Genomic DNA, 14,526 nt, shown 5'->3' with positions numbered 1-14,526 from the left:
GGATTATAGGGAACTCGATATATCCGTATACACTATTTGGTCTCAAACTAGGACTTCTAATAACAAACATAATCAATCTACTATGTCAAGTATCGAAGATAGATATACATACATACATATATATATATAAATGTCACGACCCAATATTTTAGGTCATGATGGAACCTACTATAACCCACCAGTAGGTAAGCCAACCTATATTCTGTATCGCTAACAATGGACTACCCAGAGAAATAAATAAAGATAGCAGAATAATTATAATAAAAGACTAATATATATATATATATATATATATATATATGTATATATATATATATATAAGATAGTCTCAAAACTAGGTCGAATCAGTACTAGACATTCTAATATACTAAGGGTACAAAATAAAGTACATAATGAATATACAGGCACAACCATTTCTGAATACAACATAGAGATTAGTCTAGTCCACAAGAGGGAGAATGGTAATACTCTAAGACCAAAAGCTTACCCCAAATCTTCAATCTATAGCTCCGCCATACGATGCACACAACAACTGCCAATTGAGATCCAACGATAATGCAAATATAAAAAATATGCAAGTAGAAATGTAAACTACAACCAAATGTCCAGGAAACTACATAATAAAACTAAGGAGACAATAAGGATGAACTACTCAATCCTAGACTTAAGCATTGTACAGTATATCACTGTCTAATATACAAACAAAGGGTAGAAGGAGGACATATATTTGTATAAAAGGCTAGGGAATGGATATACAACATGAATAAATGAAGGAAGAGAAAGATATATGGTAATACTATAGCTATACACATATATATGTATACCTATATAAGACTAACTCAAAGGTACAATCTAGTGTAGTCATACTAGCACCTTAAGATCTCCTAAAAATAATAGGAACTAGTGTTAACATAATCAGGGCCCCTAATTCAAAATTCTAGCTATGATACATTTATCCAAATAAAATAGCTATTCAAGAAAAGGATCAGGGTCATACCTCGAGTCTTAGTACCGGTCCAATAGATACTTACCTCGAACTAACCATAATAAAAATAATACATTAAGTGGATAGTTCGGCCAAACAATACCTAAATTAGACCCATAAATCAAAAGTTCCAATCAGCACCCAACAAGTAACACTCACAACCTATACCTATGCACCCCCCATAAGGTTGATAGATATAGGTGTATACTAGTGATAGGCAATGCGCATGCAAAAATTAATTCAAAGCAAATCCTAATACCATAACTGATCCAAGTACTATAACAAAACCTAGTGTAAATACTTCCTCCCGCTTGATGGATCGCAAAGGCAGGACCTACAGTGGTCCCTCTTATCCGACACGATATCTCATAGATGAAGAGGACCCTAGAGGGTTCAAGAGTACCCGTATACACCAACCTGGTCCCAAACAAGGATTTGTAATAATCATCATCATCATTACTCTACTCCATCAAATACCAGAGAGATATGTATATATAATAAATACACAGACTGAAGTCATGGATAAAAGAGTGGAAGTTCATAAATCTATTATTCGAGGTAAACTCTGGGACTAAATCATCTTAAGAGTGTAGAAAGGGTCAGAATCTTTCTTGACCAAAGTAAATAGTAGTAGTAAAATGATGGACCAAAATCTATCTAGGTCAAATCTCTAAAACATCATTTCAATCTTAAAAGCTCATAAATCATCCATTAAGATGGCATGATGCCCATTATGAAAGAATTTTTTTAAAAAAGTGAAAAGTGGAAACAAATATCTCTTTAGAAAAAATAGTAAAACCATGTTTTTAGTGGGACCATTTAGTGCACATGAATGTACTGATCTATGAAAGTCCATCATCAGTAATCAAAAAATACAATCATAAGCATCTAAATATCTATAGACTATGGCTACGTCTCTTGTAAGGATAAATCACTCAGTCAAAGTCCAACAAATATCATCATCACAACTTTGGACAAAATAATATACAACCGGCATGACCATATCATAATTTGGAAAACCATCATAATTCACCTGGTAAAGTAGTAAATTGTACTAAAGGGTTATTATCCTAGACTAAGTCTAACATGCTAGTAACCTTAGGTAATAGGATCCTAGAAGCATAATAACTATTTTATCTTAAGAATTGATTTATCCTTCTAGTCCCTAAGCTCACAATTTTTGCTAAGTCATGGTGTTCTACCCATAATAACATCCTAAAAGCCCTATCTAACATGAAACGTACATAATAAACTATCTCATGAAAAAGAGTATACAGAAGCCTACCTTGATGCTGAACCACAAATCCTTGAATAACCCACAAATTATTAGCCTTTGCTCCACGATCTCAAAATGCCTCCAGGCTATCAAAATACTAATCTACATGTCTTTAGGAGTAAAATGAGACTCATATTGCTATATAATGAGTTGGTTTAGAATTTGGGCCAAGAACGAGTTCGTGGGACCCACAAATGAAATTCAAAATTGAATTCATTAAGAGTTTCCTCAAAGAAAAAGAAATGTGTACTTAAATGTTAGCACGAATAGTGCATGAATCAGGGACCAAATCAACCCCTAAAAGTTGGGGATATAAAGATCTAATTTCTAACAATTTACCATGAAATGGGATGGGAATTTATGGGAAAGTTAATGGAAAACAATCAAGGAGTGTTAGGCTAGCTTACCTTAGCTTCAATGGATGATTCCCAACTTTATTTTCTCTTCGAGATCTCAAATTGGTGTGAAAATGGTGAAAGAATTGATGGGGAATCGGGTGAAGAAAGGTGATTTAAAATCCCCTAGGAGCCTCTAAACTAGTTAGTTTGGCACTAAAGAGCCAACCGCTAAAGTGGCATCTCAACCACTAAAGCGGTCTAGAAGCTAGCTGCGGGTACCGCTAAAGTGGCCCCAATGGTGCTAAAGCAGGGTCAGCTAAGCGGCCCCCTTTCACTAAAGTGGACCTTAGCCAAATGGACAAGGCCCATTAAGTGGCTCATGGGCGCTAAAACGTCTGCATTAATGCTCATGGGCCAAATAACAGATTTTTCTATGTCGAAAAACAGACATCGATCGAGTTCTTAGGATTCATTTGGAACCCCGTGTGTGCAAATGAACTATGCTACCATACCAAATTCGACATTCCCAACTTAATAAAACCATTAAAACTTTCATTCAATATTGTTTTGACTAAGTATAAGTCTAACACCTATATTTTTATTTTTTATATAATTTGCCCAGTATCCAAAAATTAGTACAAAAGTCTTAGAACCTAAACCAAGGGTCCTCTAGACTTAAATCATCATTTTAGAGATGATGGCGCTGTCAGAATTCTCATTTGAGGTCATGTAATAGGAGTTTTAGTTTGAGAACAAATCTTAAATCAAACAAATTATCTGATAATTGAACCGACTATTTTGAGAAGTCATAAATGACTTGTACCACTATAGGAAGTCTTAAATGCTGGAAATATGCATAAATTGATGAAATTACCTAAAGGGCCATTAAAATTTATATATATATGCATAAGCAAGTGCTCAAACTTAAACCGAGAATAAAAGAGTGTAAATCTAAAAATCCATAGCCTGAGATCCAGTTCAGGACTAAATCAGCATAAAACCACAAAAAGGTCAAAGTCTCCATCGACTTCAGTAAATAGTAGTGGTAAAAAAGTGGCTTAATAATTGATTAGAATCAACCTCAGCCTAATATCGAAACTCATAATTAATTAAATAAGGTGGTACTATTCTGCTGTAAAAGAATCCATTTTAAAAGTGAAAAGTGAGAATAAATTCCTTTTAGAAAATAGTAGTAAGATCAAGATTTGGTTGGAATCATACCGCTAATGAGGATAAATGCGCCTAAAAGTATACATGCCATCATAATATAAAAAATAAAACCCTAAGTGCCTAAGCGTCCATAAACTAGAATCACATCCTTTTTACGATAAAATACTCACCTAGTGTCTAATTGGTATCGTAACTTGGGCCTTTATCCCAAATGTACATAACGAATATGATAAAGTCTCATAAATTAGTAAACCATATTAATCAAGGGCATACAATCACTAGAAAGATCTAATTGGATAAACACTGCCCAATTCACTAAGTCAAATGGAAAATCTTGTATAAAAAGGTTCATAATGTCAATCTATCACTAAAAAAGTCTACAATTAAGTTTACTAGGATTATAAGGTCATAACAAGTATCCTATGCTAAGGTTTGGGTCATATTTCTAACCCAGATTCCCTAAATAGGTTAAATAATGCAATAATAGTCGTAATCCTATACTATAATCTCTACCTAGCATGCAATCTATACAATACACAATCTTGTACAGAAAGGTTGACTGAAGCCTACCTCAATGTTGAACCACAATCTTGAATCTCGCATGAATTGCTCATCCTTGCTCCATGATCCAAAAAGCGCCATCTTACTATAAAAATAATAATCTACACGTAAATAGGAGTAAAAATACCCATATTTCTATATAAAACTCTGAGCCTAAAATAAAATAAAAAATGGACCTATGGAGACCGCTAATGGAATCCAAAAATTAAGTCTGTCATGAGGTACCTCGAAGAACAAGGAATGTGTGCTCAAAAGTAGAGCATGAATCAGAACCTAAATAAGCCCCTAAAGCCTAGAATATCTAAAACTAAAAAAACAATAGATTTTGGGATGCAATAACATGAAGATGAAAAGTAAAACTAACCAACAAAATAATAGGCTAACATAGTTGGGCTTAATGGGATGAAATTCCAACAATTGCTAGCTTTAAGGGCCTCCAATGATGGAGAATGTTTTAAAAGTAAAGAGAAATTGGGGAAGAGAGGTATATATTTTTCCAGGGCAATGCCCTTCACATATGCAAGGTGAGGGTCACAAACACAATGCTATACTAGATAGAGCCTTTGTGAATACAGCTGATCCACCAAGGATGTGAAGATGAAAGTTGAGTCGGTTATACTAGCTTACCCTTCACAAACATGATAGATAGATCATAAATGCGGAGGTCAAGATCCTTGACCTTCAAAATATGTCTAAAGACTCATGAATGTGGAGGTATTAATTTTGTCCCATCTGAATGCGACAAAGGTCATGGGAATACAAAGGCCGAAATAAGCCTTCATCAGATACAGAAAACCAGCAAATCAACCAAGTCAAAATGGACTCTAACCCGGTGCTTAGTATTTATTTGGAACCCCATGCGTGCAAATAAAATATGCTATCATATAAAATTTGACATTCCAGAGTTAAAGGAACCATCGAAACTTTCATCTAAGATCATTTCAATAAAATGTATGTCCCACACTTCGTTTTTTAAAACCAATTTCTACCCAATAGTCCAAAACGAGTCTAGAATCCTCAGGACTCAAACCAAAGTCCCCTAGCCTAAAACCAACATTCCAGAGCTGATAGCACTATTTGAATTCACATCTGATATTGTTTGATTAGAGGTTTTTCCGAGACTAACTCCTTAATAGAGAAAGCTCAAAACTAGAAAATTGATCCTAAAGACTAAATAGACTCTTTGATAACCAAACCTACAGTCCCGGTATGTCATAAATAACCTACAATCATTATAGGAATGTTTGAAATACCAAAAATAAGTGAAAATTGAGCAAATAACCTAAAAGGTAATTATAAAGACTCTACTTAAAATGACTTTCAAAAACTCGAGGACACTTTGAACATGATGCTCTGCCACCAGATTTGTCACAACCCAAGACTACACCCTATTTACAACATAATACTTAGAGCCACAAGTGTTCCTAAGCTAACCCATGGTCTGGCATGAGACTAAGAACACTAAAAATAAATGAATATATTAAATGTGGAAGCTATTTGGAGAAATAATAGTGTTTTAAAATGATCTAAAACAACCATAAATCTAGAAGTACACACAAGCTGAACTATTTGTCTGTCTAAAAGCTAGTACTAAATGATTGAATTATTGGGACAAGTCCCCAACTAAGTCTAACTATCAAAAACTAAAATATTGATGAAATAAATGGATGCTAAAAACTCATTCTCAAATGATAAGGAATCACCAATTCCATGTTTGTTAAAGGGATTGGATTAAACTAATTGTGAGTTTGATGCTGAATACAAATACAAATACTAAGCATGCTGGAAATAATTGCATGATATAAAGAGATTATTGAAACATGATGGTTTGATTTAATGAACAAATGAAGTCAGTTTCCCCTACCTTGTATTAATGAACAAAGAGAGTTATTCTCCCGAGTAAATGGAATTGATTTAGAATGTTAATGATACCTTACAAGTATTGTTCGTATGACGATACCAACAGTGTATGCCGAAATGTGCATTATCATTGAATGAATGAAAATGTGTGATAAATATTTTAATGGGGCTTAAAATAGGGTTGTGTAGCTTGGCTGTGAAAGTGGAGGTCCGGAGGGACGAATACTAGAAATTGTGTTTGTCGGCGCAGGGGTCACTTATAGCCTAGGGTTTGAGTCCCCTCTCTTATGACCAGGTGGTTTGATTCCACCTTATTATTATGATTGGGAGGTTTGAGTCCCCTTTATTACATTACATGATGAGGTGCTTAAGACAACTTAGTATATGATTGGGAGGTTTGAGTCTCCCGTGCATAAATATGAGATTATTCTCCAGTTTGTATGTCTACATACACTGGTGCCTGATCAGAGGTTGAGAGTTGTGGACCATATAGCTCGTAAGTACTATTAAATAACGGTTAACCTACACATTCCATGGTAAAGTTTTAAAGTAAATGTTAAGCCTTGTTCCTTATTTAGTATCTTATATAAGTATATATGTGTGCATACATATATATGAACATGCGCATTGAGTTGAACTAAATTTTGAATTTTTATTACTTTATCTTTATCCTTGAATTACATGCTTGTGCTCAACCCATTAACCATATTCAAAAGTTATATCCCCACGTGATGCAGGCACCGGATATACTTCTACTTTTCCTTTGTTGTGTTCAGTGGATTAGCTCGGATCGTTAGTCGTTTTTAGTGAATTGTTGAGCTTTCATTCCATGGAAGACTTGATCATTCCATCAATTTTCTTTCATAAACTAGAGTTGAAGAGTTCACATTAACATTGTCATTGTCATTGTTAGAGTTCAGGTCATGGCCCAATAATTTGTTGATTTTAGTTTGTTAGAAGGATTTGTGGATTACTATGGACTTGGATAGTGGTGTTAGTTATTTTTGTTGGTTAATAGTTATCAGTTATAGACATATCTTAAATTCTTTGAGCTTATCTTATAATAGCTTGTTATATGTTTATAACTAGTCACTATTGGGGATATTGTGTCCTATTTGATTAGGAGCAGGGGGTAGTCTACGGTCCTTGTTGGACTTGAGATGCTCATCATGGCCAAGCCCTAGTTTAGGTCGAGATAAAGATATTATCAAAGCTTAGGTTTAGTTCTATTGGGTATCCACAAAGTCGTGTCAAATAAAGTCTCTTTTATGGGTGTGTAGTGTGCCAGACTTCTAAGGGAGAGGCTACAAAACATTTTAGAATGTTTCCCTATCTTGTTGTTCTATTTCAGGATATAAAGTCTAAAGATTCAAAAATTCTCCTCTAATTCTCATATGTTTGCTTTTCAGATTATGCCTCCCAAAAGATCTGATGCTCGTGAAAAATCTTCTGTCTCGTCTGAGGATAATATTGATAAAGCTCATACTACTTGTGGAGTTCATACCAGATCTAAAGCTCCAGCTCCTGATTGTACTACCCTACATAGACTTTCATTAGTGCCTCTTAGACCTCCTCGGACACCTTAAGTTGATGTTTCCATTGATGAATTTTGCTAGTCTATCCATTTGGTGGCCTCTCAAACTGAGCATGTTGCTTCTGATGCTTAATCTTCTGAGGTCACTAGAATTTGCCAATTTATGATTTTAAGTCCTCTGACTTTCACCGGTTTGAAGGTTAGAGAGGATCCTCAAAGTTTCATTGATGAGATAGAGAAAATTTTCCATATGATGCATATTATTGATGTGAAGAGTGTGGACTTCGTTGCCATTAGTTAAAGGATACGGTGTATTAGTGATATGAGGAGCGGGACCAATCTAGGGGTGATGATGTGAGTCTACTTTGTGAGATGACTTCTCTAGTCTTTTTCTTGATTGCTTCTTTCCTCGAAAGTTGAGAAAGGCGATAGCTGAGGAATTCATGAATTTAAAGTAAGGCAGGATAACAGTAAAGGAGTATACCTAAGTTTTATTAGTTTTCACATTATACTCCTGAGTTAGTATCTAGCATGAGGGATAGAATAAGGAAATTTACTTTTGGGTTATCCCGTGATTTAATTTTGGAGAGCAAGGTTCCCTTGTTGAACAAAGATATGGATATTTCTAGACTTGTAATGTATATACAACAAGTGGAACAGGAAAATAAGAACCAATTCGAGATGAGAAAAATATAGAACAAGAAGTTTCAATATTCAGACCAGGGTGGAGGTCAGTAGCAGAGTAGTAGAGATGTGGAAAATGGTCTAAGAAGAAATTGGGCAATTTTGTTTCCTATTCTACAGCTAGTGCTCCATATCCTAAGTCGTCTTGTGATCTCCATTTTAAGAGCAACAGTGGTTCTAGGTATAGTGTGACCAGTCTCAAGCTAGTGGTGCTCAGTCAGCCCCATCTTATCCCCTTTGCTATTTTTATGGGTAGGTGCACCACAAATTTTGTGAGGAGGAAAGCAATAAGTGCTTTAAGTATGATTAATTGGACCACCTATTATCCATTAGTCGGGGTTGCTACTGGGGCTAATCTGGTTTTGGTTTCCAAGCCTTCAGCTCTTGTACCAAAGGGTGCTACTTTTGGCTCCGGCATTGGTCGAAACCACATTTATGCTCTTGCCACTCGTCAGGAATCTGAAGTTTCTCCTAATGTTTTCACTAGTATGTTACTACTTTTTTCCCATAATGTGTATTATCTGCTTGATCTAGGGTTTACTCTTTTATATATAAGCCCATATGTGACTTTTTATTTTGGTTTTGGTCCTAATTATATTCCTGATCCGTTCTATGTGTCTACCTCGGTAGGTGAATCTATTGTGGCTAAAAATTTTATAAGGGTTATGTGATGTCTATCTATGGTAGGGAGACGTTAGTGGATCTTATTGAGTTGGATACGTTAGACTTTGATATGATTTTACAGATGGGTTGGTTGCACTCGTGCTATGCATCTCTTAACTGCAGGACCCAAAGGGTCAATTTCCAATTCTAAAATGAACCGGTAATTGAGTAGGAAGGTCGTTCCCTTGTGCCTAAAGAAACATTTATTTTGTATCTTAGAGCCCAGAAATTGATTTCCAAGAGGTGTTTATGCCATTTAGTGCATTTTAAAGATTCTAGATCTAAGGGTCCTTCATTACAATCTATTCCCATAATTTGTGAATTTCCCGAAGTGTTTCCCAATGATCTTCCTAGTGTTCCTCCCAATAGGAAAGTTGAAGAAACTCAAGGAGCAATTGAAAGACCTTCTTTATAAGGGTTTTATTCATCCTAGTATGTCTCTATTTGGTGCTACTGTGTTATTTGTTTGTAATAAAAATAGGTACCTTTGAACGCGTATAGATTACCGCCAGTTGAATAAGGTAACGGTAAAGAATAAGTACCCCCTTCTAAAGATTGATGATATGTTTGACCAGCTTCAAGGAGCAAAGTACTTTTCTAATATTGATCTTTAATCGAGTTATCATTATGTAACGACCCGAAATCATCTCCCAGGATGTCACACGGTGCTTAAGGATACAAGTATCCCCAAGCAAACCCTTAGAGCCAATTTTTACCGATAACACTCAATTCAAGATAAAATAAACTCAACACTCGCATAGTCATATCACATGAAAGGTAATATGCAAAATGGTACTCGATCCATATGACCACAATACAGAGAAACCTCAACAAAACAACAATACAGAACCCTCAACACATCACAAGACTGATACTAGTCTGACAAAACCTCTACGAATCGAAAACTAGAGAGTCATTGGGATAGGTTCCCAATTGACTCGAAATTAACTAAAATAAAACATAGTCTCCCAAACACCGAAAATATCTAAAAAGCGGTCCTCGAACCTTGAGATCACACCACTGTAGAAAACGTAGGTAAGGTACTCGAAGAATCACAGATGAGGCTGGGACTGAGCACCTGAACCTACATTATAAGACAATGTAGCACGTAGACATATATGTGAATCAGCACTTTGGAATGTATTGAGTATGTAGGGGTGAATACATACGTATAAAAATAGTATCGATCTTCTTCAATCAAATCATGTATGCAAAATGAGACGACTCACATGGCTTGAACAAGTATAAAATATAAAGCTCATAAATCATGTAGAATGAGGTATGCAACACAAATCTCGTGTGTCGTCGCTCTTTAACCTTAAAAACTCAGAAATCTTCTCGTATTCTCAATACCCAAAGGCTAAGGGACTTTGAATAGTACTTTCAATTCATCCATATGTCTCATGGAGGGTAAAACATCTTCAATGTTCAACATTTCATAATTTCTTAGAACTCATATACTTGGAAATCGGAATCATATGACTCGAAAAAACATACTTGAAGGTATTTCAGTCACTTTAGGAAATTATATCATTTCAAACATTAGGTAAAAAATCATGTTATCTCAAATGGAAAAGTATTCTAGCTTAAGGAAATAACTTATCTCGAAGCTTAATGAAAAGTACAATAACAAGGGAAGATGCTATCATTTAGGAAAATAATTCTCATCAAAAAAATACCTTGGTTTGGGAACATCTTTGCGCTTCAACCATTTAGGAAAGTAGACTATAGGAAAGGAAAATAAGTATTTGATCTCAAAGTTTTAAAAGGGAAAGGGAGATTCTCATAACCGATATAAACCATGTAAGCTATATAGCGTCCAACATTTTGTCCTACTAAGGAGGAGATCCCACGTTGGGGAGGAGCGTCATACACTTTCCATGGAGTATAACCTTGGTCTTGTGATCACTAAATGAAACTCGGCCTCGGGCCCAATCATAATCATTATAAACTCGGCCTCAGGCCCAACCTACGATGGCATGTAGTTTTGGGGTAAGAAACCATAGTGACTTACCTGCTCAGTGCTAAGTACCTACTCCCTTTAGATTATTTGCGCTCATCTCATAAAAATCCACTTTTAGAATAATCTCATGGTTCACCACGAACCCAATAATCAAATCGATAATATCATATGATGAAACGGATTTCAAAGTTTTCAGATCATTATGTTAATTCATTTCTCAATCATCTCAAAATACTCAAATCATGGGTTCTTATAGAACAAGAGTTCATAATTTCACAAGTCTCAAATAAGGCTTACTAACCCATAGTTCAATCTCAAGTTAAAGCTCATCAAAAGTACAATATATAGCATGTAGATTCATAAATCATATGGAAATCTGGGAATTTCAGCAATTTATCTCAAAACTTCAATATAGTCATATGCTTCAATATCTCAACAGTGCAAATATTAGCTTCTCAAGGAGTAAAATTATGGGGTTTATATACAGCTGTAAATTCTCAATAAAACATACAGAAATCATGTCATTTGACTCTTAATTCATGGGAAATATCAAGATAATGCATTCAATAATAATGGGTAGAAACCCCCAATTCAAATTCATGTAACAACCTCATAGATTTCAGGAAATTCATGATGTAAATAAGCCTTTTGGGCACAAGGGTGAAAGGGTTACCCTTGTTCAAAACCCCACATACCTTGAATTAGAAGATTTGGATGAGCTTTCACTTTTAGAACTCTATTCATACTCTTGAATGAGGGTTCTTGAGGCCTTTGACTTGGGAACATTGAATCTTTACTCAACTTAGAAAATTCATGGTGTATTCTTGAGATTCTTGGAAGAGATTTTGGATACTTAGGGTTTTTGATGAGAGAAAACTTGAGAAAATCTCATAGGATGCTTGCAAATTACTTTGAGTTGGTCTTTGCCTGGTTTTATAGGCTTGGAAAGAGTCCAAAAATACCCCTTTTAACATCTGTACGAAGCTGGAAAAATTGAACTGGGAACCTGATTTAAGGGTTCACCGCGACGCGCCACTTATCTTGGTGGCTCACTGGAAATTGACAATTGGCAATATGGGATTCACCGCGAAGTAGATCCAACACATATTCCCATTGGTTGGGACCTGGAACCTCAGCGCGACACACCAATATCACGGAGTTCCACTGAAATTTGACATTTGTCAAATCGACCCTCTCCGCGACGTGCCAAGCACTAATATGACACAGTTTTACGACTTGGTCTTAAATTAGCCATAACTTCTTACCCGGGTATCGAATTTAGGCAAATCTTATATCGATGGTAATCTTATCAGATTTCCCATATGATACAAAGTCGAAATTACAGAAATTCTATATGGCTAACACGATACTTACTTAGGAAGCCACTTTTCAATCTTTTAAGATCAGAATCATGCCTCACTCGACATGCCCTAAGGCTCAGACTATGAGGGAACTTTGCGAGACCTTACAATATCTCCCCATAGGGAACATTCATCCTCGAATGTTGTGAGTTAGTCTAGGAATAAAGGAGAAATAGAGTACACATAGCTGAAATGGTTCAAGATCTTTCTAAACTCATGAATACTCCAAAAAATGCAAGAACTCATGCAAGGATAGATGCATAGCTGAACTTTAGATTAGAAGAGCTTAATCAAGGAAGAATAGTACCTTCGGATTGATATGAACTCGTGGAAAAGAGGTACGGGTATTTGGCTCGCATGTCTGCTTCTGCCTCCCAAGTAGCACCCTCAATAGATTGGTTCCGCCACAAAACTTTGACCAAGGAAACTTCTTTGTTCCTTAGAATATAGATCTGAAAATCTAGGATCTCGACGGGAATCTCATCAAAGGAAAGGCTATCCTGAATATCAACACTCTCTAAAGGATCAACTACCACAGAATCACCGATATGCTTCTTAAGCATAGAGACATGAAAAATAGGATGAACGGCGGACAACTCCGAGGGCATCTCAACCTCGTAGGCCACTTTACCAACACGGATCAAAACTCAATACAGGACAACATAATGGGGACTAAGCTTTCCCTTTTTACCAAGCCTCTTCATCCTTTTCATGGGTAAGATATTCCAGTACACCAAATCACACACCTCAAACTCAAGATCTCTCCTCCTCACATCTGCATAAGACTTTTGATGACTCTGATTGGTCTTCAACCTTTCTCTAATCAGCTTAACTTTCTCCATAGGCTCAAATACTGCATCAGGCCCACACACGGCAGCTTCACCTACTTCAAACCAAACTATAGGTGATCTACACCTCCTACCATACCAAGCCTCAAATGGTGTTATCTCAATGCTGGCATGGAAACTATTGTTATAGGTAAACTCAATCAATGGAAAATTCTCATCCCAACTACCTTTGAAATAGAGGGTACACACTCTCAATAAATCCTCCAGGATTTAAATGGTCCTCTCAGCCAGAACATCTATCTGAGGGTGAAATACGAAACTCAGAAGAAATTAGGTACCAAGACCTTGCTTAAACGCCCTCTAAAATGGGGAAGTAAATTGAGTACCCCTGTCAGAAATGATAGACAAGGGAACTCCATGCAGCCTGACCAACTCCCGGATATACAATCTAGCATAATCCTGAATTGTATAAGATGTATGCACAGGCAAGAAGCGTTTGGACTTAGTTAGCCTATCCACAACAACCCAAAGAGAATCATAATGATGGCGCAAAAGAGGGAACCCAGTCACAAAGTCCATATTCACAATCTCCCACTTTTAAGTGGGTATACGAGACTCTTGCATCATACCACACGGCCTTTGGTTCTCTCCCTTGACCTGTTGACACATTGCACACCTTGCTACAAACTTAGCTATGTCCTTCTTCATACTATTCCACCAATAGATTTCCCACTAGTCGTGGTATATCCTGGTAGTGCCGAGATGAATGGAATAATGCGTGCCATGCAATTCACCGATAATTCTCTGCCGCAAGTCATCTACCACGTAATATCAACACACCAGCTCCCCTTTGGGAGAAAACCTCTACTTTTTGGTCCTTAACTAACTCCTTTAATTTGGCCAAACTAGGATCCCTACCTTGCTTCTCCTTCACTTCAGAAACTAAAGAGGATTCAGAACTACTATGCACCAATGTACTCCCTTCTACTGAATCAAGAAATCTAACACCCAACCTAGCCAAATAATGCACATCATGAGCTAACTCTTTCTTACCTTTCTCTATATACGCAATACTGCCCATAGACAATCTGCTAAGGGCATACGCCACTACATTGTCCTTGCTCAGGTGATATAACACACTCATATAATAATCTTTCAACAACTCTAACCACCTCCTCTGCCTAAGATTAACCTCCTTCTAGGTAAACACATACTGCAAGCTCTTATGATCAGTAAACACATCAACATAGATACCATAACTTAAGATCATGGGTCGGTTAGTTCCTTTCAAGCAGCTTTAACTGTCTAGAGGCATAGGCTATAACCTTACCTCTTTGCATCAA

Source organism: Capsicum annuum, chromosome 4, assembly GCF_002878395.1.
Source record: "Capsicum annuum cultivar UCD-10X-F1 chromosome 4, UCD10Xv1.1, whole genome shotgun sequence".
NCBI lineage: Eukaryota > Viridiplantae > Streptophyta > Magnoliopsida > Solanales > Solanaceae > Capsicum > Capsicum annuum.
This window is presented reverse-complemented; position numbering follows the sequence as displayed.